This window comes from Felis catus, chromosome F2, assembly GCF_018350175.1.
Source record: "Felis catus isolate Fca126 chromosome F2, F.catus_Fca126_mat1.0, whole genome shotgun sequence".
Classification (NCBI taxonomy): domain Eukaryota; kingdom Metazoa; phylum Chordata; class Mammalia; order Carnivora; family Felidae; genus Felis; species Felis catus.
Genome location: NC_058385.1, coordinates 31340855 through 31359052, shown reverse-complemented (window position 1 = coordinate 31359052; position 18198 = coordinate 31340855).

Genomic DNA, 18198 nt, shown 5'->3' with positions numbered 1-18198 from the left:
AGGAAAATTAGTGACTCCTACCTATCAAGTCCTCATAGAGAGAAAATGGAAAACAGAAGTCAAAAGTTTTAAAATTTTAAAGAATGTCATATTCTAAGAAATTACATATAACAATCTTCTCTCAAGGGGAAGGCAGCCATGAATAGACAGAAAAGCTAAGACAAGAAAATGAACACACATTCCCTCACAGATCTAAGGAATACTTGTCTCTAAAAGCAAGATTGCATCTCTGTCTTCAGGGATCCCCAGCAGAAGTCAAGAGCTGGCCTACATACATGGAGAAATACTATTTCCCTGGAGGTGAGTATCAAGAAATCTCTGTTCAGAATAAGTCCACTCTTCTGAAGTTTTGTCAACAGAATTCAAAGATGGGTTAAGATCACAGTATTTTAGGCTTTCAACAGTGGAGGTCAAGAGAGTGTCCAATTGCTCATACAATTAGAATAACGCTTCTGCCGCAAACAGTTGAGTCAGGAAGTCCCAGGCAAAGCAAGCTTTATACTATGGCCTAAGTTTTTAGGCTGAAAACATATTCAGCAATGAGTACCACTAAGAAAGAAGGAAGAGAGAGATAAGAAATTTCCCAGTTTCTCATCTATGGTACTGAAGATTAGAAGATGACGTAACATTCTTCAAACTTTTGGAAAAAAAAAAAGAACTGGGATGCAGGAAACAAATATCCAGCTAAGATACACAAATATTCAGGTGGAAGAAAGGCACTTGAGACATTCTAGGATTCAGAAAGCATTAAATGTGTACCTTTTCTTTAAAAAAATTACTCATGAGTGCACTCCATAACTCATTTTCTCAAACTCTATTTTATACTAGCTCTTAGTTGTGCTTATATTATGCTCCCATTATTGCTAAAGGAAAAAAAATATACTGTTCTTGGTTCTTTCTGCTCTGAGAGCATCCCATTAGTTTAATGCCATATTTTTCTTTGTGCATCAGAAGACCAGCCTCCTAAAGAATAGTTGGCACTGAAGTGAATGGACTTCATGTTCATCTTGGAAGAATAGATCAAACTATAGTATAAAGAAATAATTCCTGCCCCACCCAACAGGTGTTTCTTCACTGTCGCCATGCTGTGTGCTCATACATATGAATAAAATCTTATACATTGAGATTTTACTTACAGGTTTTACGTACTTTTCACTATGTGAGAATAAGGAAAAAATGGAAAATAAAGAGTGTGATCAGATAGTGGGTGGCAGTTATTGCCCTGCATGAAGTTGTTGAAATCAGTTACGAATAACATTCTTCAATACAATATTATCCAAGAATTGACAGGGCTCTCAAATGGTGATGATGACTTCATAATCACAAAACATTCCTATGAGTTAGGTATAACATGATACATGCCCAATGAATTGACTTTGCATGGAGAATTCCACAGTAAGCTTCAATAAAATATGATGTGCATGGGGGTACATAAAATACATTGTGTATGTTTATAATGAGCTGTGAAAGGAGGACTAAATCTTCAGTGGGGATAAAACTAAAATTTTAAATAATGCTAAATATGAAAAATAGGTATAAAAGCAAAATAAACAAAAATAACATAATTTTAGTTGTGTTTAGAGTTAGACAAATGAGAAAAACAAACAAAATAAACATTGAACTAATGTTTTTGGCGAGTGGTACAATGTTAAAGGTTAAGAACCCTTGATTTTCTAAACAAAAATTTTGCTGGCATTACATTCATGAAACAAAATATGCCTTTGTTAGCCATGGATCAAATACACCTTCACAAGAGGAATCTAATAGTGGAAATTCCTCTGTATAAAAGTGACTTCAACTTTTTAGAGGTGCTCAAGCATATTCAAGCTACTTGCCTGGGTTATGGTGCAAAGAATTGAATAGCTACATGGCTGAACTAAATGACCTCCAAATGTCTTTCAAATTCATAGACTTAGGTATTTTTCAAAGATAAAAATCTCACGTATTTTTTTCTTCCCTTACTTCCAACTTCTTTAAGAAATACAAATATTTATTGGCATTCATGTGGGACTCAACTAAAGGAAACATTATATCTTAACTAATGCCAGTGAATAAAATAAAAATACTTCAAATTGCTGACAATTTTTTCTAGCTCATAAGAACCAAAATGACAGAAGATATCATATTACTTTCCAGAGAAATTATAACTAAAGTATATCATTACTGTCATCTGATGCACTTATGGAAGATTTATTTATCTCTGAGGAGTTACACTGGTGACAACAGATTGAAATGGGTGTGGCCAGTGTTTATAAATGGGCTTGATTTGCTAGACATATGGAAGAAAATCATATTTGATTCATTCCAAAGTGTATCAAATGTAATGTGAATGACAACTAACCTCTTCCTAAAAGAAAAAGCCATCTGTATAAATGTAGATCTATTTTCAGTGAAAAAAGGAAAAAGGATGGTAAACTATCTCTCTCATCATGCTTACAACTGACCTTGAGTTGGTCTGCACATTCATTTATTTTAGAAAGTTTTCTTCCATTTATTTTCACCAAGTTATTGCCTCTGCTCTCCCCTCTTGCAAATACAAAGTAACCTTGTTATAATTCTGGAGATAAAGAGTACAATTTTGTTGTAATGGTTCTATTTTAAAGAGTACGCTCCAATCTATATGTTTGAATCTATGTCCTTTGTGCAATTTAATGTCGATTTCTCTTAAACCACATTTAAAACATTAAAATAAACCTAAAGCTGAAGTACAAAAGGATGTTCCATATTTATTGAGAAGTCTTTGTTCATTTCCAAACTGAAAGGAATTTCTTTTTTTAGATGAAAATAGGAAATCGATGTATTTAGGTTTTCACATTTACATTTTTTTAAGTTAGGACAGGATGTACTATAGAAAAAAAAAGCTTCCATTTTTCTTTATATAAATTTTAAAGTTCGAAAGCAACTTGTTATTTTAGACAAACATACAGACGTCAAATTTTCCCTCCTACTACTAAACATTTAGAATACTTATAAACATCCATTAATGCAGATTGATCATCTGAAAACAAGTGAAAAAGCTGAACAAAATAGGTATAAATCGGAGGCACAGTATACATTTCAGCAATATAGCCCATTATTCAACAAATAATACCTATTCCCCGAAATGATGTGAGAATCTATTTTTACTTTACATTTATGGAGAGGCTAATTTTCTAATTATAAGTTACAATCAAGTGGTCTCCAAAAACACTATATAGTCATATCACATATATATGGATCTCTTAGATCATATAAAATTAATGAAGGAAGTTGCTATAACTTATGGAAGTTAGAACCTTATTATTCTATAAAATGTAGTTACTTTGTTTCATGTGTGAACAGACTTTCAACCATTTCCAACATTTACTCTCAAAGGGTATCTTGAATATTGAAAAATTTGAAAATATTTTATGTTTCCTTTGTGCTTCCCCAACATTGATACCCAGCTGTATCATATGCATATAGATATACCTTTGGCTGAAACCAAAAAAGCAGTTTGGTCTTGGCATGCAAAGATTTTTTCTCTACTGTTGCCAAGATAAATATAGTTTAAAAGTTAATAAATTAAAGAAGTATATCTATTAGCCAACTAAATTAAAGAAGTGTATCTATTAACCACAGTAAAAATAATGTAAGTGACAGGAAGTTATTTTTATAAAAACATACCCAATTCTCTTCCTCGGTGTTGACTTAATTATATTCCTCACCTTGATGTTCTTCTCCTGTTCCTTAACTATTTCTTTACTCAACAACATTATCATAATATTATGTGTATATTAACCCTTATCAAGATCATTTACTTGAATTATTATTTTCCTTGCCACTTTAATATTATATATTCTTTAATCAAATATCAACATACATAAAACTGAACTCATTACACTGCTCCAAATAGACCTTGAAAATGTTTTGGTTTCATTGAAGATTTTTTGGTTTTTGGTGTAATTCTGTTTGGTTTGTTGTAATTTATGCTATAATAATACACTCTTGCATAAATCCCCATTAAAGTACCTTACAATGTGAGACATTCACTTCATATTTGCTAAAAAATAAATTGATGAATTGATTGAATAATATAGGTGAAACGTAGGCACACATAAAAGCATTTTCCACTTACTAACTAATCAATACTTTTCACATGTATGAACATGTTTCGCTTTAAAGATTATCGTGTTTGGAAATTTTAACTCAGCCCTAAAAGAGGAATATTTTATTTAATTATTTTATAACTTATGATGGAAATTGAATGAGGATGAGAAAGAGAAGGTATGTTACTATCCCGTGTTAATCTTTGTTCTTGTTATATTACTCTAACATTATCAATGATGCTATGATAAAGAATGAAGAATGAACGAAAGATCCCAGGATCAGGTTTATTTTGACTTGCCAGAATCTTAGAGTAATTTTAACATAAAAAGACATTAAGTATCACCCATTGCAACCCAACTATTTTATGACTAGGAAAGTGAAGGTATGGAAATGACATTCTTTTTCAAGGAGCACATATATGTAAATATCACATGTCACTGTACAGTGTGGACTACTAGCAAATTGTCCCCTATCTGTAAAATATCCTTTACCATATATTGTTTTCACAAAAATATTTCCTGAAATTCCACCTAAGAAACTTATTTCAGGTATATGAATAAATGAGGCACACACATACTGACCTATTTCTTATAATTGTACATTTTAGGGGCACCTGGCTGGCTCAGTTGGTGGAGCATGTGGCTCTTGATCTTAGACTTGTGAGTTCAAGCCCCACATTGGGTGCAGAGATTAATTAAAAATAAAAGCTTTTTTAAAAAATTGTATCTTTAAATTTTTATTTCTGGTATAAATAAAAGTTTCAAATATAAACTTAATATGTTGTTATTTTATAACATAAATACTTTGAGAAAAGCAGTATCTACTATTTAGGACTTATCCAAGAAAAAGGGTATAATTTTGTCTTTGAAAAGTTAACAAGGAAGAGCAGAAACTTTAGCAGGAATGATTGAGTTGAATTTTTAACATATTTTGATATTTCGATCACGTGAGAATCCATAAATTATGTGCTACACTGAACTTTTGTTGAACAATATAACATATGGAAAATCTGTGATCTTCTGCAGGGTTTTCTCTTCACAAGCATCATATCATGTTGAAAAGCCTCTCCCTCCTAAGAGTCCAAAACAGCATTATATGGCCTTATTCTATCGAAATAGATTTATATAAACTGAAAAACAAACATCATTTCCATGATCAGAAAGTCATAAACGATTTATTTTTTTTTAAGTTTACTTATCTAATTTTGAGAGAGAAAGAAACAGTGTGAGCAGGTGAGGGGCAGAGAGAATACCAATATGGTGCTGTCAGCACAGAGCTTGATGCGGGGCTGGGGCCCAACAAACTGTGAAATCATGACCTGAGCTGAAACCAAGAGTCGGACACTTAACCGACTGAGCCACCCAGGTACCCCAACAATAATTTTTAGATTCAATGGCATAAAACATATTTTTATTTAGAAAAATTAAGTATCTGTTCCTACGTCCTTCTGCAAAAAAACTTCAAAGTCTTCTAGGTGTCTAAAGCTTCAGAATAATTCCTATCAAACTGCTTGGTCTTTGGTGGCTATATTAAGATTTAAACCAGTTCATAAAGACAAATAGCATCTTTCCTTGCAGGGAAAAGATGAACTGAATTCATGTCTTAAATATTCATCTTTGATTCAAGGTAATGGACAATATTTTATATCAAAATGGATAATTATTTACCTCTCCAAGCATCTTTTGTTACCTGACAACATGCAACAATTGTGTTGCTACACAGCTTGCACACTCATAGTCCTCATCATTTGAATATTAAAAGTTTATATGGATCCAGTGCATTTTTCAAAGCACTACCTTAAAATGGTAATTAGTTTTCATTGCCAAACTTTATGCTTATTTATATATTTTAATTCTGAGTAAAGTATCTCTTTGGTAAGTTTATGCAAATACCTTCTGTCAAATGCAAAGAATTTTTACTCCTGTAGTCCTTGTTAAATACCTCCTTTGATGAATTTAAGGCAATAGAACAGGCACTGATAGAAACAATGAAAAGATCATATAGTGTAAGCAACTTTTCTAATTTTTCAGTAACAAAGTAGTGGTAAAGTCTACTTGTGATCTGAGAAAATATACCTATTAAGATATATATACATTAACTTATTCAATTATCAAAAGTTATTGAGCCTCCAAAATGGAGCTATTATGATGCAAAATAATATATATATCTCCCGTTTTTAAAGATATTTCAGATGACTAGAAAAAAAGATATATATTATTTAATTCAATGGAGTATGTGGATATATAAAATAATTGAGTTACATTTTAATTAAGGGGTGAACCTTAAAATCAATACTTACATGTCAATACTATAAAATCAAAAACATTAAAAATCTCTTGAACCATTCATAAAATACTTTATACATAGTTTTGTGCAAGCTTTCATGTATGCAAAAATATAAGAAACTCTTGAAATGGTATAAAGGAAGAAACAAGAAGTATGTTTTGCAGCAGATCTGGATGTTTGATCCATTCTCACTTTATGCCAATCGTGGAACAGATAAATAAGAAGATAAATAAAAAGATGGGTCAAAATTCTAAATTCCTTGTGGCCTTCAGTGTTTACAACATTCCATTTTAATGTTAATCCTAACTTAATTTAACATAAGCAAAAATTTTGTTTTTATAAGGATTCTACAAGTTGGGTGGGATTGGCTTTCAGGTAGGTTCAAGTCTTTTGGAAACTGGAATGTGCATGTATATCTATCAATCTCTCTCTTACATAGGCTGGGGTCAAGTGGGAAATATTCTTACTCAATATTTGAACTGATTTTGAGAGATGAGTAGGATTTAGCCAAGCAGAGAAATGAGCAGAAGCACTCACTAGGCAGAACATGCAAAGGCACCCAGGCATGAGGAGACACAGCATTGCCAAGGCACAACAAATCGTCCAGTGTGCCTGGGGCACAGGTGTGAGGGGAGACTGCCAAATGATAAAACTGGAGAACTAATCACAAAGCAGATTATAAAGGGTCTGGTATGCCAAGTTAAGGGGTTTGGATTTGGTCCTGAAGGTAACAGGGAGCCATTCATCAAACAAAACTCAACTCATTGTATGAAATTAAGAACTGGTAGAAAAATGAAAAATGGATGCTAGTACAGTTCATCTTCTCCATGTAATAATCAGTTTTTAGAAGATAAGGCATAATGTATAAACTTGTTGAATCACTATGTTGTGCACCTGAATTTAATATAATGTTCTATGTTAACTATACTAAAAAAAGATAAGGTATATTAGCAACACTAAACATGACTTGTCTTCTTTGTCTATGTAGTAGAGAGGCTTCAAAGCAATGATACAGTCAAGAGTGAAATTATATTGGGTAATTCACAGTCACAATGACATATTAGAATATAAGAATATAGTGGTGCTGTGGGGGATAGGATGCATACAAACAAGATTCTTCAATTACAAACAAAATATTTGAAATATTTGAAACAATTCACACTTAATAAGTCATTGAGCTTTGCTACAATGTGTCTGACTGCCTCTAGATTTTCATATAAGTCCAAAATTGAGTTGTATGACCATTAAAATTAAATTGCTGATGAATACATAATATGGGTCAAATCTAGTATGCCAACATACATTACCTGAATTTTTATTAACATGATAAATGTAAATAAAAAATTACATATAAAAGGGACAGATAAGCTTTTAACCCAGGCTCTCCTGTTTCTAACAATATGATCTTGATGTCAGTCTTTACTAACTGATATGAGAAAGGGACCAATACCCACCTTTTAATATTCTTGAGAAGATTGAGTGAGATAACATATACAAAGATCCCTGAACAAATAACGAAAAAAAAATAAATCAGTATTTCATTAAATGTATTTTGAATGATAGGCACTATTAGTGGCTTTTGACTTAGTATAAATGGAGAACAGTACAGCCTTGTGGAGTCAAGAGAAAGCTTTATTGAAGAGGTAGAAATCACACATGCATACACAAAATGCCTGAGTGATTTTTTTAAACTTATGTCATATTGTTAAGGTTATACTATACACAGAGAAAATCAATTGGGAAGTTGCTAAAAAGCAGACTAAAATTTAAAGAAGCTGAAAACTACTATAAAAGAAAGGTGGACTCTACATTGTCATTGTTACTCTTACACAAGTTACTGTTGTCGCTGCAAAATAGAGCTGAAAAGATTTGATCTTGCCATGAGTAACTATCTTCCCAAAGCAAAATGTTCACCCATGTGTAGTGAATTACAATGCCCCAAGGTACAACTTAGTAAATTGCTTCTTTTTTAGGCATTGACTGGAACCCCTGAAGAAAAATAAAATCATTGTGTACTAGTGAACTCTGTGTTTCCAGACAAATTGTTTCCTATAGGATTAACGTAACAAAACAAACTTGTATGTCTATGGTGTATTATCCTTTTTTTCCTTATAAAATGACCCAGAGGTTTATAATTGCTTAAGGTCATACTTATCATCAATCTACCTAAAAAGTTAGAAATGGGAAAGAGCATTATTCTTTTACCATTTAGGTATGAATTCAGTCACAGAGAAAGAAATCACCTGCATCAGAGAATCAGTATTAATAGTGAGTAATTTTACATCAAGCCTAGAGTACAACAGCTCTTAGAAACATTGTATGAATTAAATGAAATACTCTGAGATACTCTTGAATTTTATTTTATTCATTAAAACTTTTCATTCTTTTTTTCTACATAGTTTTGAGACTTAGTACTACCAGAAATGCACACAAAAATGTGTACTTTGCAATGTTACAGGATTGACACTCTCACCTATGAAAATAAGGAAGCCTTTAGAGGCTTCATGATTTCCGTAAATGTACAATTTAAGATAAACTGTAGAATCCATTTTGCAATCACATTTTAATGTTCAAAAATTTACAGGCAAAATAACATAACTAAATATTAGAAATGTGATAATCAGACTTCTGAAACAACATGCTATAAAACACAATTGAACTTATACATAACCTTTTATTATGATTTATATATGTCTATAAAATATTATTACTTTATCTCCACCTCCATAGCTCTTGATATAGTTGATGAATTTTTGCTAAAGTTCAGATAATAGATAACAAGAATAATTCTGATTCTTACTGTCAACATAACTTTGGGATATTTTATCAACAGCCCTCTGGGGTCCATCCATAGGAAATTCTTCAAAGTCCATCCATCATGCACCAAGAGAACATACAAGCACCTTTTTCTCTGCATCATCTGTAAAGTCTTAGCTACATTTGAGATAGACTTTTTAAAAATTTCATTAAGTTTTTATTTTTATTCCCACATAGTTAACATACAGTGTTATATTAGTTTCAGGTATACTGTATAATGATTCAACAATTCTTTACACTGCTCAGTGTTCAAGATAAGTGCGCTCTTTAATCCCTATCACTTATTTCACCTATCTCCCCCACCCCTCCCCACCCCCGGTTCTCATCTGGTAACCATCAATTTGCTCTCTATAGTTAAGAGTCTGTTTCTTGGTTTGTCTCTCTCTCTCTCTCTCTCTCTCTCTCTCTCTCTCTCTCTCTCTCTCTCTCTCTCTCTTTGTTCCCCGCCTTTGTTCCTTTGCTTTGTTTCTTAAATTCCACATATGAGTTTGAAGTCATATGGTATTTGTCTTTCTCTACTATTTCACTTAGCATTATACTCTCTAGCTCCATCCATTTTGTTACAAATGATGAGATTTCATTCTTTTTTCTTTATGTCGAATAATATTCCATTGCAGGGGCACCTGAGTGGCGCAGTCGGTTAAGCGTCCGACTTCAGCCAGGTCACGATCTCGCGGTCCGTGAGTTCGAGCCCCGCGTCAGGCTCTGGGCTGATGGCTCGGAGCCTGGAGCCTGTTTCCGATTCTGTCTCCCTCTCTCTCTCTCTGCCCCTCCCCCGTTCATGCTCTGTCTCTGTCCCAAAAATAAATAAAAACGTTGAAAAAAAAATTAAAAAAAAATATTCCATTGCATGTATACACACACACACACACACACACACACACACACACACACACACACACATATACCAGATCTTCTTTATCCATTCATCTACTGATAGACACTTGGGCTGCTTCCTTCGGATATTGTAAATAATCCTGCAATAAACATATGGGTGCATATATCCATTTGAATTAGTAATTTTGTATTTGGGTAAATACCCAGTAGTGCAATAACTGGATTACTAGGGTAGTTCTATTTTTAAATTTTTGAGAAACCACCATACTGTTTTCCACAGTGGCTGCATTACCACCAACAGTGCACAAGAGTTCCTTTCCTCCAAATCTTTACCAACACTTGTTGCTTGTTTTTTTTTTTTCTATTTTAGCTATTATGACAGATGTGAGGTGATAGCTCATTGTAATTTTGATGTTGAGCATCTTTTCATTTGTTGGCTACCTTGACAGACTTTCGTATGAAAAATTAGTAGAAATCAATTCCTTATACGTATTTGTGCTTGAATTATCTTACTCTTTAACATTTCCTTCTCTGCCCAATCAACCAAAATTTTCTAACTATCTTGATACCAATTGATAAATAGAACACAAAATAATTGGGAAAATGTAGGATCTTGAAGATTTAACACTAAGGAACTCAGAAATCCTAGATTTTAATCCCTATCTGAGAAAATAGTAATTTTCTTGAGCTGTTATGTGATGACTGCTTCATTCATTCATTCATTCATTCATTCATTCATTCAACTTTAAGGTAGTAATTCTTTCCTATAATTATTACTTATTTTGAACACACTATATACCAAGAACTAGGTTAACTTTTGGAGGACAAACAGGGAACAAGCCATGATAATTTCCCTGAAGATGTTTATAATACACTGAAGTAGTGGATCTTAAACATTTTTTATTGTTAATTCTGTATCTTATTTTAGTTACAATCCATCCTCTTATAGATGTGTAGTCATTTTATTAACAGTAATATTATATTAATATCACCCAATTTTTAAAACTTACAGTAAACAGTTAAGATAATCATTGAATAATATATTAAACATAACTTATTTATGCATGCTCTAAAACACTTTTGTTCTTTATAAAATATTATTGGTAACATTTTAAAATAGGAAATTTTGACTATTTCATGACATTATAAAATACAAAATTAAATCTTGTGATATGATGATTCTAGAGTTTCAATCTAAGTTTATTTGAAATTTTAATTTTTATTGAGTTTCAAAACTTAATATTTAACTTAAAAATGATAAACAGATCTTCATGTCAAGCATGTGCTGTTGATGTGAATTACTAAATATGAATACTGTCCACTGATTCATTGAATCAATTACATAGGAGTTTAAAATGTTAGCTAAAACATTTCTACTTTTGATGGTATCAGTTGGTTCCTGTCAAGATATCTGGAGGATATTGAATATACAAATGTTCAAAAAGTGAGCCAAAATCCAATGCATTTTTTCTTTCAATGATTTTTTCGAAAGGTTAAATTATATTTCCCAGTTTATTTTTAAAATAAATATGCCAGTGTGGATGTTTGGCACAGATTGCACCCTTGTATAATTTTTTACAGCTAAATCTCATAATACTGGAGACATACAAACATCTTTTACATAAAAACATATATATGTATATTTTACATATGTGTGTGAATATGTATACATACACATATTCTCTTATTCAGTTTTTTTTCCCCCTAAAGAACATTTACTTGGTCATTCATTTTCAAAACTACACTTAGATTAGAAGGATAAAGTCTGGGCTTTTTAATGTAACATACCATTGATAGCTATTTGTCATCACAGGTAAGATACACAATTTGTAATATTTCTTTTTTTTATTATTTTTTTTAAATTTGTATTTGAGAGAGAGAGACAGAGCATTTGCAGGGAGGGGCAGAGAGAGACAGAAACACAGAATCTGAAGAGGCTCCAGGCTCTGAGCTGTCAGCACAGAGGCCGACACAAACTTGTGAACCACAAGATCATGACCTGCACCGAAGTTGGCTGCTTAACCGCCTGAGCCACCCAGTCGTTCCTGTAATATTTCCTTTTTATTACAGAAGAAACATGAATGATTTTCATAGAGTTCAATAACAATTTTAAATTAGAATTAATTATTATTATTTGTTATTTTGGCATAATTTTAGCTTTAAAATATAGCTACTAAAATAGTACAGGGTTCCCTAATAGACTTGGTTTTTTGTTTTTTTTTATTTATTTTTTCCTTTTTCCACTCCAGGATCCAGTCCAGGATCCAGTCCAGGATCCCATCTCCCATTTACCTACCTCCTTCACATCCTTTCTGTGGCAAGTTTCAGCCTTTCCTTATCTTTCAAAATTGGACGCTTTCAAGGAGTATGAGCCATTATTTACAAGAATGATCCTCCATTAGGATTTTCTCATGGAAACCTACGATTTGATTGAGGTTCTCTATTTTGAGCTAGACTACCACAAAATTATGTGATATAAATATGATATAAATAAGTATTCTGATATGATGTAAACCTCATCATTTTATTAAGGTGGTATCTGGTGGTTTCTAAACTATAAAGTTACTATTTTAATATTTGCCACTAACAAACATCATGGGGTACATTCTTTGATACTGTACAAATATTGTTTCCCATCAAATATTTGTACAATAATTTTAGCTTCCATTGGTGGATCTTGCCTGCAACAATTATTACTGTGGTGCCCTAATGGTGATTTTTTTCTTTCTCTAATTCTGTTATACTTTTACTAATTGGAATGTTCTGTGAGGATCAGCTGTCCCTTCTTCCCACTGTATGCCTTTAATCAATTATTTATAAAATATGGACCCATGGATACTGATTTAATATTATGGATTATATTACAGTATGATCAATTTATTTTGTTGCTTAAATTTTTCCATCTTTGGCCATTGGAAGCTTCTTTCTGCTAGCTCTGTGTCCTTTCAATGTGCCCCTAAATTTTTTGAATCCTTCCTACTACAAGACGCTCCAGACTCATTTTATATTTTCCCATCCATAGCACCAGGATCTAACAATTTTCCAAGAATCCTTGGTTCCTTTTATTGAAGATCTGGGCGCTAGACATGCACAGTGCTATTAGAGTGTCATTGCTCAAAAACCCTAAGAGATACCTATATCTAGCTGTATCTGGCTGTATACTAGCCAACACATTTATCTATCTATCTATCTATCTATCTATCTATCTATCTATCTATCTACCTATTTACCTATTTACCTATCACAATCATCATTAATTTATCACATCTAGACTTAAAATATGAGTTCATACTGGGGTGCCTAGGTGACTCAGTTGGTTAAGCGTATGACTCTTGGTTTCAGCTCAGGTCATGATCTCATGGTTTCATGAGTTTGAGGCCACACCAGGCTCTGTATTGGCAATGGGGAGCCTGCGTGGGATTCTCTCTCTTTCTCTCTCTCTCTGTGCCTCCATGCCTCGTGCTGTCTCTGTTTCTCTCAAAATAAATAAATCAATAAAAATAAATAAAATAAAATATGAGTTCATATTGATACTTCTGATTCCAATCCAATACCAAAGATTTCATGCTGTCCTCCTCCCATTTCTTATTTGTAACATTTTTCTCCATGAAAAACCTAGCTTTAATTCTATACAATATATTAATTATTTATTCAACACAAGCATAACATAAAAGAAGTTTCAGAATTTCTTACAAAATTTCTAACCACATTACAGTATTTATATACAGTTTTAAATCTTTTATTAGCTTTCAATATCATTTCTAAATACTATTTTTAAGTGACTTAGGTTAAGTCACTTGCCCTGTGTTGTGTAAATTATTTCACTTTGCCCTAAAATTAGAAATATGTGGTATGTGGTTTTGGTGATTTAATTATTGTTTGATTTTTTTTTTAACTACAAATATTAATTTGTTTTATCTCAATTTTTTTTTTAGAGAGAAAGGGGGAGAGAATCTCAAGCATGCTCCATGCCCAATGTGGAGCCCAATGCAGGACTTGACCTCACAACCCTGAGACTATGACCTGAGCTGAAATCAAGAGTCAGACGCTTAACCAACTGAGCCACCCAGGCACCCCAGAATATTTTGATAGCACTATTGGATCCTGCTTATCTAACTCTATCATTAGAAGCATTTTAAAAATAATATTTTTATTATCCTAGCATTCAGTATTTCTCTCCACTCAGTTTTATTCATTGTTTTCTATTTGATGTCTGCCCTTACTATTTGATGCTTGTACAGTTTATTTTGCTTAATTTTAACTGGTTCAACTATTAATCCAAATAATCATTCTTTCTTATGGGCGTCTTAACCTGCCAGTTAGAACATAATATTTTTGTGTAAAAGTTTAATAGACCAAATTTAGGAAATCGTCACGAAAAAAATGATCAGCATATTCCAAATTTAATCTCTCCTCTTGTATTACTTTACTGGTGCTTGTACTACTGCTCATTCTGAATTTACAGAGTGGTTGGTCTGCCTCCTCACTTTTATCTCATAGTTTTAAACTGTAGGCCTTCGCACCAAATAAATAAATAAATAAAAGAGAAATGTCATTCCTTTGACATTTTTGGTGGAAAATCAAAAAAGACTATATACTATTTTATTTTTCACATTTGCTGTGAAGAAACCCAGCCAACACCGAGCTTTTTATACATAGAGGAGAAATTAAATGTCCTTTCCAACACTGACATTCCACTTCTCTTTGTGCCAGCCGCTTGTTTACCAAAAGAAATATGTTGTCATATAAATCTCTCAATACAAGAGAATATCAAGTGACTAAGTGGTTTGCTCAGAAGAAAATGAATCCATTTCAGTGACAGCATTAAATATTTTTCAATCAATTCAAAATATAGCATTGAAAATAAACAGGCAAAATGACTTAATTATATTGAACAACAACAAATATAAAAACTCGGGTCCTTAAACTGAAATAAAATGCAATTATATATATATTTCTCTTTACCATTTCTACATAGAATATTGTTTTAACTTACTCAATACTGTACTTGGTTTATTGCTCTTCTTCATTTAATTTTTTTAATGTTTATTTACTTTTGAGAGAGAGACAGAGCATGAGCAGGGGAGGGGCAGAGAGAGAAAGGGAAACACAGAATCTGAAGTAGGCTCCTGGCTCAGAGCTGTCAGCACAGAACCTGACGCAGGCTCAAACTCACTAACCATGAGTTCAATACCTGAGCCGTAGTCGGATGCTTAATTGATTGAGCCACCCAGGCACTCCTCTCCAACTTTTCTCCATTTAATGTAAGATGGTATTTTGAGGAGTAGAAGTAGCTTATGTACAACAGTGCCTATAAGATGAATTGGTTCAGAGGTACATTAAGTATTGCATATAAGGAATCTCTCTTCCTGAAAAGAGGCTGGGGCACTGAAGTTTGGAAATAAGGGGGTAAAGGAAAACATAAAGTTGGCAAATATATGATACATAAACTTTGTGCCGTTACTCAGCCTTCCCCAACTACATTCTTCTTTATCTTGTCTCACAGATTACTTATGTGAGGTTGTCTTGCTCACTTACGGACTTCAGTAAAACAAACATCAGGCAGGTTTTGGAATCTAATTTCATGAACATTGAACAAAAAAGAGTATAGAAGATGGTTCCCACTTGGGATGTACCATAAGCAACAGGAAGTAAGAGAGGAGAGAGAGCCAGGAGAAACATGCTTCCTCCTTTGTCTTTGTCTTTTTAACCTGGTACAATGAGAGGTGTAGTTTCTCCTTTCAGTCCTTCCACAGCAACTTTGTCTGCAACTTACTGTCTCTTCAGGTAGACAGCATGATAATATAATCACACTGCTTCATATCTTTCTTTGCTTCATTTTTTTTTTTTTCATCAACTCATTATCTTGGGCTTGTACATCTCAAATGAAGTGTTAGCACTTTAGTTATTAACTTGTGCTCTTGCTGAAAGAGGAGTAAGTTTAAGGAAGAAAATAACAACTCCACACAAATGAAATGCTATCTGTAGGTATCCCCATTTCTTTTATAATTTATTTAATTTCTTTTGAAAAAAAAATGAGAAGAAATCGACTAAGAACTATAAATGGATGGGTAAGCAATTTCTTATCCATAGTCAGATTGTTTCTTCACACGTGGTCAATCCAGTTATGTTTCGATTTACTGTTCGCTGGCATATCTTTTCCTGTCCTATTACTTTTCATTTATTTGTGTCTTTTGTATTAAAAATGGGTTTCCTATAGGTTGCTTATAGTAAGAAGTTTTATTTTTATTCAATCCAACAATCTTAATTTGTGTTTTCAGACTACTGTGTTTGATGTGAATACCAATATAGTTTTTTGAATTTATCATCTTGTTACTTGTCTCGTATTTGTCTCATCTCTCTTCTTTCTCCCAATCCTTCTTCTATTTCTCCCTTTTGCTTAATTGAATATATTTTCATGGTTGATTTCTTGGGAGTTTTACTTGCTTTTTACCTGTATCACATATTTTTTTTATTTTTACAGAATTCCTAATAATTGCTGTGGGTTTTACAGAATAAAACTTTAATATGTCATGGTTTACCTTCTAGCAATAGTATATAATACTTCACATACAGTATAGGAACCTTAACATACTATGATTCCAATTTCTTCTTCAGCTTTGTGCTACTCTATGTGCTATTTTATTTAACGTATGAAATCCACATGCCATGTTATTATTTTCCTTTAAAGACTTTTCTTATGCAGATATATAAAAAATAAGAAAAATGCTTTAAAATTTTTACCAAAATATTTACCTTTTACATTGTTTTTTTCTTTTTAAGTGGATCCTATTTGGTTCACATTATTTTTTTTATCTGTCTGAAGATCTTTCTTTATTGTCACTGGCAGTACTGTCCAGCTGATGCATTATATCAGTTTTTATGTGTTTCAAATTATTTTCATTTCATTTTTAAAAGTAAATATTAGTAGCTATGTAATTCAAATTTATTCTTCATTTTCTATTAGAATTTTGGGGATATTTTTTTCCATTGTGTTCTGCCTCGAACTGTCAGCTGTTTTTCTAATTTTGTTTCTTTGTATATATGTCTTTTTCCTCTGAATACTTTCAATTTTTTTAACATTTGTTTATTATTTTGGAGAGACAGAGAGAGAGAGCGTGAGCAGGGGAGGGGCAGAGAGAGAGTGAGACATAGAATCTGAAGCAGGCTCCAGGCTCTGAGCTGTCAGCACTGAGCCCAGCACAGGACTCCAACTCAAAACCGCGAGATCATGACCTGAGCTAGAGTCAGACGCTTAACTGACTGAGCCACCCAGGTGTCCCTCCTCTGAATACTTTCAATCGTTCTCTTCATAATTGGTTTTCATCAAAGTAGTATGATGTACATTTGCATGGTCTTCCTTAAGTGTCTTCTGCTTGGAGTCCATTGGAAATACTTAGATCTATGGATTTACAGTTTTCCACAAATTTTTGAAATGTTCCCAGCCATTATACCTTCCCTTCTTTTGGGACCTTAATTACACTCATTTTAGAATATTGTTCAAAAATTCACTGATGGTCTGCTTTATTTTGATTGGTATTTCTTCCCCTCTATTTTTCATTTTAAGTAGCTTCTGTTGCTAGGGTTTGTGTTCCCTAACGTTTGATTCCATAGTGTAATTTGCTAGGTATATTTCATCTCAGTAATTTTTCATCAGTCTGAATTCAGTATGAGTCTTATGTATATCATCCATTTATTGTCTTATATTCATGTTTTATCTTTTTGAACAAATGAAGCTTATTTATAATATATTTGCTTGCCTACTATTCTTAACATTCTTCGCATTTCTGGAATGGTGTCTATTAACTGATATATTTTGCCATTTCATTGGTTGTATTTTCCTACTACGTCACATTCCTGATTTTGCTTTTTTTTTTTTTAATGTTTATTTATTTTTGAGAGAGAGAGACAGAGTATGAGTGGGGTAGGGGCAGGAAGAGAGAGATCCACAGAATCCAAAGTAGGCTCCAGGTTCTGAGCTGTCAGCACAGAGCCTAACTCAGGGCTTGAGCTCATGGACCACGAGATCATGACCTGAGCTGAAGTCTGACGCTTAACCGACTGAGCCACCTCGGCGCCCCTCCTGATTTTGCTTTCAATCAAATGATAGGTATCGTGAATTTTTATTTTCTTTTTAAAATTGTCATTATTTTCAGTCACTAACACAAGGTGAATTAGAAAGGAGATGGA